The sequence below is a fragment of the Ovis canadensis genome, chromosome 14 (assembly GCF_042477335.2).
Source record: "Ovis canadensis isolate MfBH-ARS-UI-01 breed Bighorn chromosome 14, ARS-UI_OviCan_v2, whole genome shotgun sequence".
Classification (NCBI taxonomy): domain Eukaryota; kingdom Metazoa; phylum Chordata; class Mammalia; order Artiodactyla; family Bovidae; genus Ovis; species Ovis canadensis.
In genome coordinates this window covers 25,082,480-25,091,433 of record NC_091258.1, presented here as the reverse complement: position 1 = coordinate 25,091,433, position 8,954 = coordinate 25,082,480, and the positions used below count along the sequence as shown (strand labels likewise).

Genomic DNA, 8,954 nt, shown 5'->3' with positions numbered 1-8,954 from the left:
GAGCGGCCCTGCCCCAGGAGTCGGGTCTCACTTCACCACTCCCTGTCCGGGTGGCCTGGGTGGGCAGGATTCCAGGGGACCCAGTGTCCTTACCAACACACAGAGGTCTGTCAGTCTGTCTTTAAAGGGCCTTCGGGCCCTGAGCTCCTGCCCCGCGTGGTGTTGTCCCAATTCCTTCCACGTCAGGCCAACACATCACCTTTGGCAGAATCACCGCCTCACTGTGGACCTTGTTTCTAATTCCAGCGGCTCCCTCCAGATCGCACCACCATCCTGATGACTATGGACTCCGTAGCTTTCACTCCCAAAACCACCCCAAGGGGACCCACAGACGGAAAACCCATCATCAAAGAGGCTTCTACTGCGTGATTCTCCAAAACTAAACCTGCAGGGCTCCGAGGACCACTCCAGGTGAGGTCCAGAGTCTGAATGGTTTCATATTTTTATCACGCTCCCAGCTGCTCCCGACTCAACATGCGATGGGTCCGATTCGATGAACAGAAACTGGTTGGGAAGGGTGTGGCAGGGTGTCTGGTTGAAGCTCGTCTGTGCGACGAGGAGCTGGGAGAGGGGTGGGGAGTGAGGGCCCCCCTCCATGTCGCCTGTGGCTTCTGCAGCTGCCCCAGCCGCGGGGTGGGATGAGCCTCAGTGTCTAGGGGACAGCGATGCGGAAGTCCATAGCCCAAGGCAGGCCTGCAGAGGCTGGAGAGGACACCAGGCCCTGGCCTCCGCACGAGGGGCCCAGAGGTCCCACGGGAGCCCTCACCTGCCATGTGGCCATGCAACCAATCTGAGCCTCAGGGTCCCCATCTCCATGATGAGGACAAGGTGAACAGGGAATGGCACCCAGTGGGTCCCCCAGGTGGGTCCCACCCTCGTTCCCAGTGCCTGGAATAACTGTTGACAACGAGTTAACACAAGTTAATCAGCTGACTTAAAGACAGAGAAATTATTCCAGAGTGACCAAGGGGGGTCCATTGTCACCGTAAGGGTCCTTAGACATGGAACAGGCAGGTCGAGGAGGGGGTCAAGGTGCGAGGAGGACTCCACAGGTGGAGGGAGCCGGGGCCTCTCAGATCTGGAACAGGCTAAAGGGGGCTCCTCCCCGGCACCTCTTTACCCCAAGAGCGTGTCAGTCTTCATCTTGTTCTGCTTGGAGCTGCGGGGCGTGGCCACCCTCCACATGGGAACACTAGGGCGGGAGGGTGCCAGAAAGAGCCTGCTATGGGAGAGGGCTTTGGGCAGGCGGTTTGGGGAGGGTCTGAGGATGGGGGTTCACCCTGGACTGGCACTGTGGGAGAGGGGGCTGGTCCTCTGATAGGGTCGGACTCATGTATGGGAGAGGGGGCTGTAATGGATAGAGAAGCAGCAACTCCTTGTTTGAGCCAAGCAGAGACAAGGTTTGCTGGTGCGGGGGTGACCTGCCTCACTTTATCAGGACCTTGTGTGAGGCTGGAGTGCTCTCAGGTGGCTTATGCCCATCAGGAGGGCAACACAGCCCGGCTGGGAGCCAGGCTAGGGCCTGGGCGTCAGGAGGGGCCTTTGCTTCCTCCAGAGTCCTTTGAGACCCCATGATCTGTAGCCAGCCATGTTTCTCTGTCCATGGGATTTCCCAAGCAAGAATACTGGAGTGGGTTGCCATTCCCTTCTCCAGGAGAAATCTCCCTGACCCAGGGATAGAAGCCGGATCTCCTGCATTGCAGGCAGATTCTCTACCATATGAGCCACCAGGGAAGCCTCAATAAGAGGGAACCTTTTTGAAATACTCTATGATTCTTACATTTCACATTGGCCTCTTGAACTCTTCCTGGCTCCACACCACAGCTGGTCCATCTGCAGAACTGAGCTCTGTTTCCCAAGGCATTTTCCACGTAACACTAGTTTTCAGAGTGGTGGAATAAAAGGGTTCCCAGGATTACTGAGTTTGGAAAGCACCAAGTTCCTTGCTGCAGGACTCCTCAGAGCCTTTAAGATGTGCCTATTTGTTGTGAGATGCCTGGAAAAAAATGGGTACTCTCAAAACTTGTTTGGATAGAAAACTCTTGGGGGTTTTGTTTGGGTTTTTTTTTTCAAGGTGCAGTGACCTATGGAATAGAGTTTATAAAGTGCTGAAATAAAGGCGGTCTAAAAGCTGATGTCCACCCGGGAGGCCGTGGGCTCCTGAGGAGCTGGGGACACCGACAAGGGGTCCCCATCCCGCTGTTTCTCACACATATATATGTGACCCCTGGTTAGATGGACCAGAAGCTGCTGTGATTAATTAAGGACAAATCTGTTGGCCAAAGCATGTAACAGAATTCAGCACCTCATTGGGTACTGGTGGGGGTTCCCAGTGTGTGGAGATTTAATGTGAAGCCCCCTATGAGCCCCTGGTGGTCTGCTCTCACCCCGATGTCCGCAGGCCTCGGGTGACTCTCCAGCCGAGCTTCTTCTCTATGCAGGCTTCACCCTTGCCACCCCCTCTGTGAGGACGCCCCCAGCTCCACCTTGCCCACAGCAGCTGCCCCCCCTGCCTCTTGGCACGGCCAGGGCCCTGCTGCATTCTCCGGCTTCCCTTCCCCCGTTCTTCTCCAGCATCTCCCACACTGCGACCTGCATGGACTCCTCTCGCCCCTGGTGGTGTCTGTTTTGTTCGGTCGCAGCCACCAGGCTTGGCCCACAGTAGATGCTCAGTAACCACGTGTTGAGTGGATAAATGAATGGCCTCTGCAAGGGGTTTTAACACCGAAAAGGCTCTCTGAGACTCAAAACCTGTGGACGCCACCGATCAAAAGGATGAATTCAAGTAGTAACGGTTGAAAAATACATATGTGTGCATGCTCAGACACTTCAGTAGTGTCCAGTTGTTTGTGACCCCATGGACTGTAGCCCACCAGGCTCCTCTGTCCGTGGGATTTCCCAGGCAAGAACACTGGAGTGGGTTGCCATGCCCTTCTCCAGGGGATTTCCTCACCCAGGGATTAAACCCGAGTCTCGCGTCTCCCACATTGGCAAGCAGGTTCTTTACCACTAGCGCCACCTGGGAAGCCCTAAATACATAGGTGAGGCGTGGCAGCCGAGGAGTGAGGGGCTGCCTGGGGGAGGGAGCAATGAACTTGCTCTAAAATGGACTGTGGCGACGGTTGCACAACCTGGGGTACTCAAGGCCATGAAACGGCGCACTTGGCGGTGAGTGGATTGTAGGCCAGTGACTCAGATCTCAAAGCTGTTACACAGAAGAGCTGAATCTGGGTGAGAAAGTAGTAGAGTGTTCTTTGCACTATACCTAAAGCTCTTCTATACACTTCAGATTGTTCCCCCCCCCCCCAAAAAAAAATAATCTTCTAAACGGCTGTATCACATTCCTCTGTCTGGAGAGAGCAGGGCTTTAGGGACACCCCCCACCCACCCCCTCACCGCCACCTCCTTCAACAGGCACTGACTCTGCATTCAGGCTGTGCCTCGCATGTCACTGTGAGGAGGACTCTACATGGGTTCATTTGCTCCATCCTCAGCACCTCCCTGGGACCTAGACCTTATTCGCCGACCCATCGTATGATGAGTAAACTGAGGCCCCTGAGGAGAATAGCTGGGGAAATTGTCAGCACCCAGTAATGAGAGGAGGAAGACCCTGACCCAGGACGTCTAACCAAAGAGTCTGGACTCCTGCCTCCTGAGCCCCTGAAAGCAGGGTGGGTGTCAGTTACAGGCTGTGGGCCCAGAGACCAGCCCTGTGAAACATTAGGCAGGCTGCTCTGTTTCCAAGAGGGTCTAATTCGGTCTCTGGCACATGTCTTGCCCACAGCACCTGGGCCGCCTCTGACCAGAGGGGCCACAGAAACCTCAGGAGCCCGTGTCGCAAGAGCGCAGCCCTGTCACACAGCCATGCCAGCAGCCGCCCAGGAAGACACCACCGCGAATGGCCAGGCACAGGTGTCGCCAGGGGTCGGGCCACCCCAGCAATGCCTGGTGGGGATGCCAGATCTCCCCCGGGGACCCTCCCTGACCCCCCACCAGCCGGGAGGTGAGGTCCTGAAACCAAACCTCCCCGACCAGTTCCCCTTCCAAGGGCCTCGAAACATGGGACTTCCACCCAGGGCTCCTTTCAGGGAGGCACTTGTTCCTTCGGGCAGGACGTGGAGCGCTGGATTCAGGAAGTCACAGGGCGCCTACTTCACGTTTTCGCTTTTCTTATCAGAAAGGTGCGTGACTAATCCCAGGAGCCAGGCACCTTGGTGCTGTGGAACTACCTTGGTGTTTGGGGTCCTTGAAACTCCATTTGTTTCTCATGTATGCATGTCAAGGTAGGGGCCTGAGCCGAAACGAAATTCAGAATGAGAAGAGCCGAAATAGAAAGGAGAAGAGCGGGAGACGCCCCTGGAGCCAGTCACACGCTCCAAGCCTAAGCCACCACCAGGGTCTCTGCACGGGTGGGCACCCCACTCCCAGTGGCCTGGCTGAAAATCAGCATCGTCCCAGCAATAGCCAGCTCCTGAGCCCCCAGAAATCTGGGCTCCACCAATGGGCTGCTGCCCAACACACATAATCACTCTTCTCCTCCAAGCCTCAGTCTCCACATCTGAAAAATGGGCAACAGTTACACCCACCCACTGGGTTGCAGATCAAATTGACATGCCCATAAATTGGTATTATTAATTCTAACTGCTTTTAATTGTGGTTTATTCTATCCGACAGTGTGATCCAGCTTCAACTGTTCCACCCCTCATGCTCTAGATATCATGCTGAGTTGTCCCCTGTCCTTACACGACCATTAAAGCGATCTGGTGAGGAGGGCTCATTATTCCTAATTTTAGCAACTTACAACCAGAGGCATATTAATACATCTTTCATTACCTGAACATTATTGACCAGAGTGTGTCAATATTCCCTTACATAACAAATTGCTGGTCACAGGCATAAAGTTTCTGCAAAATCTCCCTGGGCAATAATGTGTTAAAATGAGGGAAGTGAGTTTATTAGGACCACGTGGCCTGTCCAGAGTGGATTGAGATTTGGGGCCTTAAACAACTTGTTGTTCAGTCACTCAGTTGTGTCTGACTCTTTGCGACCCCATGGGCTGCAGCATACCAGGCTTCCGTGTTCTTCACCGTCTCCCGGAGCTTCATGTCCATTGAGTCAGTGATGCCATCCAACCATCTCATCCTCTGTCGCCTCCTTCTCCTCCTGCCCTCAATCTTGCCCAGCATCGGGGCAATTTAGGATCCTCTTTAAGAGAAAGAAAACAATAAACGAATTGAGTTTTTAAATTTTTAAATAAAAAGAATCCAAAATTCAGCACCCAGTCCAGTAAAGGACCCATGGGGGAAAAAAAAAAAATAAGGAGCACTAACATGTCAGCTTCATGAGTCCTTTGGCACTGAACCAGCATCCCCCAAGGCTGGGCAAGCACAGACCTGGGCCTCAACCTTCTCCTCATGCAAGGAAAGTGCATGTCATCCTGGGCCCTGCGGGAGGAATAAGGAAGGGGTGTGGATGGAAGGCTGGCATGGAGCCATGGAGGTGCTGAGGGAACCAGAGGGCAGGGAGAGGCTGAGAGTGAGACACGAGGGAGGGAGGTGGGGAGGAGGTGGCCAGACAGGTGGATGAGGGCAGCCAGGAGCGTGAGCCATAGAGTGTGCTGCTACCACTGACGGTTAAGCAGGGTGGGACCTGGCCACTGACCCCTTGAGAGCCCCTAGGTCATTCTCCTTAGCTTCTGTGTGGATGAGGAAGCAGAGCAGGCAACCTGGAGACCTTTTGGGAGGCTGTCATGATTCAATTATAACTAACATAAATAGCTGCCTGGACCAGGAGTCACCATACTGGACAGCACAGCACCAAGTCATCATGGGGTTCAGGCTAGGGACTTGAGATGGCATCAGATGTGTGTGCCTCATGGCCAGATGTTGGCAGGAAAACAGTTACCCCACTACGGTAGTGGTCCAGGCAAGAGATGGTGGGGGCCTAGAGGGAGCCAGGTGGGAAGGGTGGCTCTCAGGTTTTTAGACTCTGCAGCTGTCCTTAACTGAGAAGCCAGGAGGGGAAGCAAGCTTTGGGGGTAAGAGCAGTGGTTGACGGGCTTCCCAGATGGCTCAGCGGTGAAGAACCTGCCTGCCAGTGCAAGAGATGCCAAGAGTCACGAGTTTGACTCCTGGGTTGGGAAAAGCCCCTGGAGGAGGAAATGGTGACACAATCCAGTATTCTTGCCTGGGAAATCCCATGGACTGAGGAACTTGACAGGCTACAATCCATAGGTCTCAGAGTCAGACACAACTGAGCGAGCACACACAGCAGTGGTTGATATATTCAGGAACTCAGGTTAAGATAATTTGAGTTTGAGGTGATGGTGGGCCATCTTGGCAGAGAAATCAAGGAGGGGTTCATTAGACAGTTAGGGAATCTATCACACTGGTGCTAAAGATGTGGATTTGGAAGTCATCAGCCAAGGGTGGTATATGTGAGCCAGTGATGGTACAACCCTAAGAGGTGCCAGATGAAGTAACTAATACCCACCTGGACACTTCAGTTACGACAGCAGCCAAAGGGCTTGCGTTTCCTTGACGGACGCCCATCAAGATAGCAACAGCCATGTGTGTCAAGCTCTGTCACTACCAAGCAGGCACTCTGTGTGAATTACACATCCCTGCTGCCCCACTGTGCGTTCAGGGCTGAGGTTGCCACTACACGGGAGGAAGCTTCTCTCTTTGCACACTAGAATCAGGATTTAAAAATAAAGAAAAATAAACCTTGGTTCAAAATTAGCACAAGACTCGCTACAAAGAACACAAGACACGGCTTCCTGTATGTTTTTTTCTTCAGTTTTTTTTAAGACTTCCAGAAAAGTTTCCTCTGCAAAGCTGAGACCAAAAGGGTAAAAAATGCAAATGTGATGGTCCAACTTGAACCATCATCTGTATGCACCCGGCCCAGCACAGTCACATAGAGACTAAAGAGAGAGGTGTCTGAGTCCTAAAGTCTGCAAACAGGAGCTGCCTGGAATTATGTGGGGCTGTGGGAGGGCTTCCCTGGTGACTCACTGGTACAGAATCTGCCTGCCAAAGCAGGTGACATGGATTCAATCCCTAGGTCGGGAAGGAGAAGGAAATGGCAACTCACTCCAGTATTCTTGCCTGCGAAATCCCTTGGACAGAGGAGCCTGATGTGTTACAGACCACAGGATCTCAAAGAGTCAGATACATGACTTAGCGACTAAACAAAAACCAAGACTGTGGGCTCCTTTGGGGCAGAGGCAACTCCTTTAACTATGTGTCCCAAGTTTGTCCTCACGTTTGGCTCAGTAGATGGATAACAGATGGATGGAAGGTGGACAGGTCGGTGGTGACCCATTGAGTGAATGAACAAACTGTTAACTCCATTACTTGAAACTCCTGAAAACTCCCTTATTTGATGGCTAACAAGCCCCAGTCAATCCCCTTCCACCCTGCACTCTGACACTAGTCATCGGCACAGCTGAACCATCATCTCCCTTTTCTCGTAGCCAGTCAACACAGATGCAATATGGAAGGGACACCCGCCCACCAAGCTGAAGTGGATATTCATTCATCCCTGACTTGGGTCACTCTGCCTCCAAAGCCCGGCAGCTGCCAGAGGAGTAACCCATTCTGCAGAGGTGAGGAGAAAATGCTAGTCCTCAGTTCCCAGCCTCTCTTGCAGCTGGGCACAGCCACGTGACCCAGCCTCACCAATCAAAAGCTAGTCCTCACTTCCCAGCCTTCCTTGCCGGTGGGAGCGGGTGACAGACATGTGACCCAGGCTCACCAATCAGACACTAGTACCCACTTCCCAGCCTCCCTTGCCGGTGGGAGCGGGTGGCAGACATGTGACCCAGGCTGACCAATCAGACACTAGTACTCACTTCCCAGCCTCCCTTGCAGGTGGGGGTGGTGGGGGTAGTGGCAATCATGTGACCCAAGTTCACCTATCAGATGCTGTTCCTCACTTCCCAGTCTCCCTTGATTGGGTAGCCTGTGACACAGGCTCCACAGGCAGACGTTCCCACCAGGTGAGTCTTACTTGGCTACCTGGCTGTGAGAAGTGAAGCGGCGGCCAACTTCCTAGCCTCCTGCCACTTATTCCACCTGTCTGGTGTCCTCTCAGCAAACTCCTTTCTGGCATAACTAACCCTAACTCGACGACAGTTGGCATCTGCTGTTTACAACTAACATTGCCCTGATTCCCACCTGTAGGGACTCACACAAGGTGGCTCTGCCCTCAGAGAGCCAGGACCTGGACCCGAACGGCTGCAACGCCATCCTTGGAGGAGGAGAGGAGCGGCGCCGCCCCATGCGGCCTGCTCCAGCCGCCCCCAGGAGGACGGGGAAAGGAGAGCCTGGCTGTACTGCTGGCTGTAATCAGCCGCCATGAGACCCACCCCGAGCACCAAGGAGAACTGGAAAGGGAGGCCTGTCCACAGAGGTGTGACTGCCCAGGGGGTGAGCACGTGTGTCAGTGGCAGAGAAGGAGCTACAGGTAAGTGGAGTGAAGGCTGGCGGTGTTCTGTCACGATGAAGGTTCTGCCTGTGCCTTACTTTGCCAGTGAGGCTTCATTTATGTTGTGGTCTGTGCACAGGTCTGGCCCAGCTGATCACAAACTTGGTTAATCTCTGTTTTTATAGCAGGGGAGCAAAGGGATGGGGTAGACATCTCACTGTCATCTGCTGATTAGGTGTAGTGTGCCTACTTAAACGGAGAAGCAAAAGAACAGGATAACCTTGTATCAGACAAAAAGGGACAAGACACGCTGCCACGGAAGTCTCAAAAATTCTGCAACATTTGCACCATGGCAGGAAGGGTGATAGGGTCTGGTGTGATCTGCTCCTGCATTCTGAGGCCCTTCGGGCTTATCTTGTTCTTTTGTCCTCTGGGCATCACAGCTTACACTCTGTGAAGTGGGCAGCACAGTAGAGGCCATTCTTTCCACTGAGCCAGGGGAGGGAGGTCCAGAGTGGTGATTT

The 8,954-nt window shown here is 53.5% G+C and overlaps 2 long non-coding RNA genes across 2 annotated transcripts; one reads left to right on the top strand and one right to left on the bottom strand.

Annotated features, from left to right (window-relative positions):
- The first annotated feature begins 246 nt into the window (after positions 1–246).
- Positions 247–8,469, top strand: LOC138419721 (uncharacterized). The gene is made up of 3 exons (XR_011249043.1): positions 247–411; positions 7,478–7,609; positions 8,187–8,469. It is a non-coding gene; the product is annotated as an uncharacterized lncRNA (long non-coding RNA).
- Positions 4,929–6,690, bottom strand: LOC138419722 (uncharacterized). Its single transcript, XR_011249044.1, has 3 exons — positions 6,493–6,690; positions 5,331–5,444; positions 4,929–5,205 (listed from the first exon to the last, which is right to left on the bottom strand). It is a non-coding gene; the product is annotated as an uncharacterized lncRNA (long non-coding RNA).
- Positions 8,470–8,954: the final 485 nt, after the last annotated feature.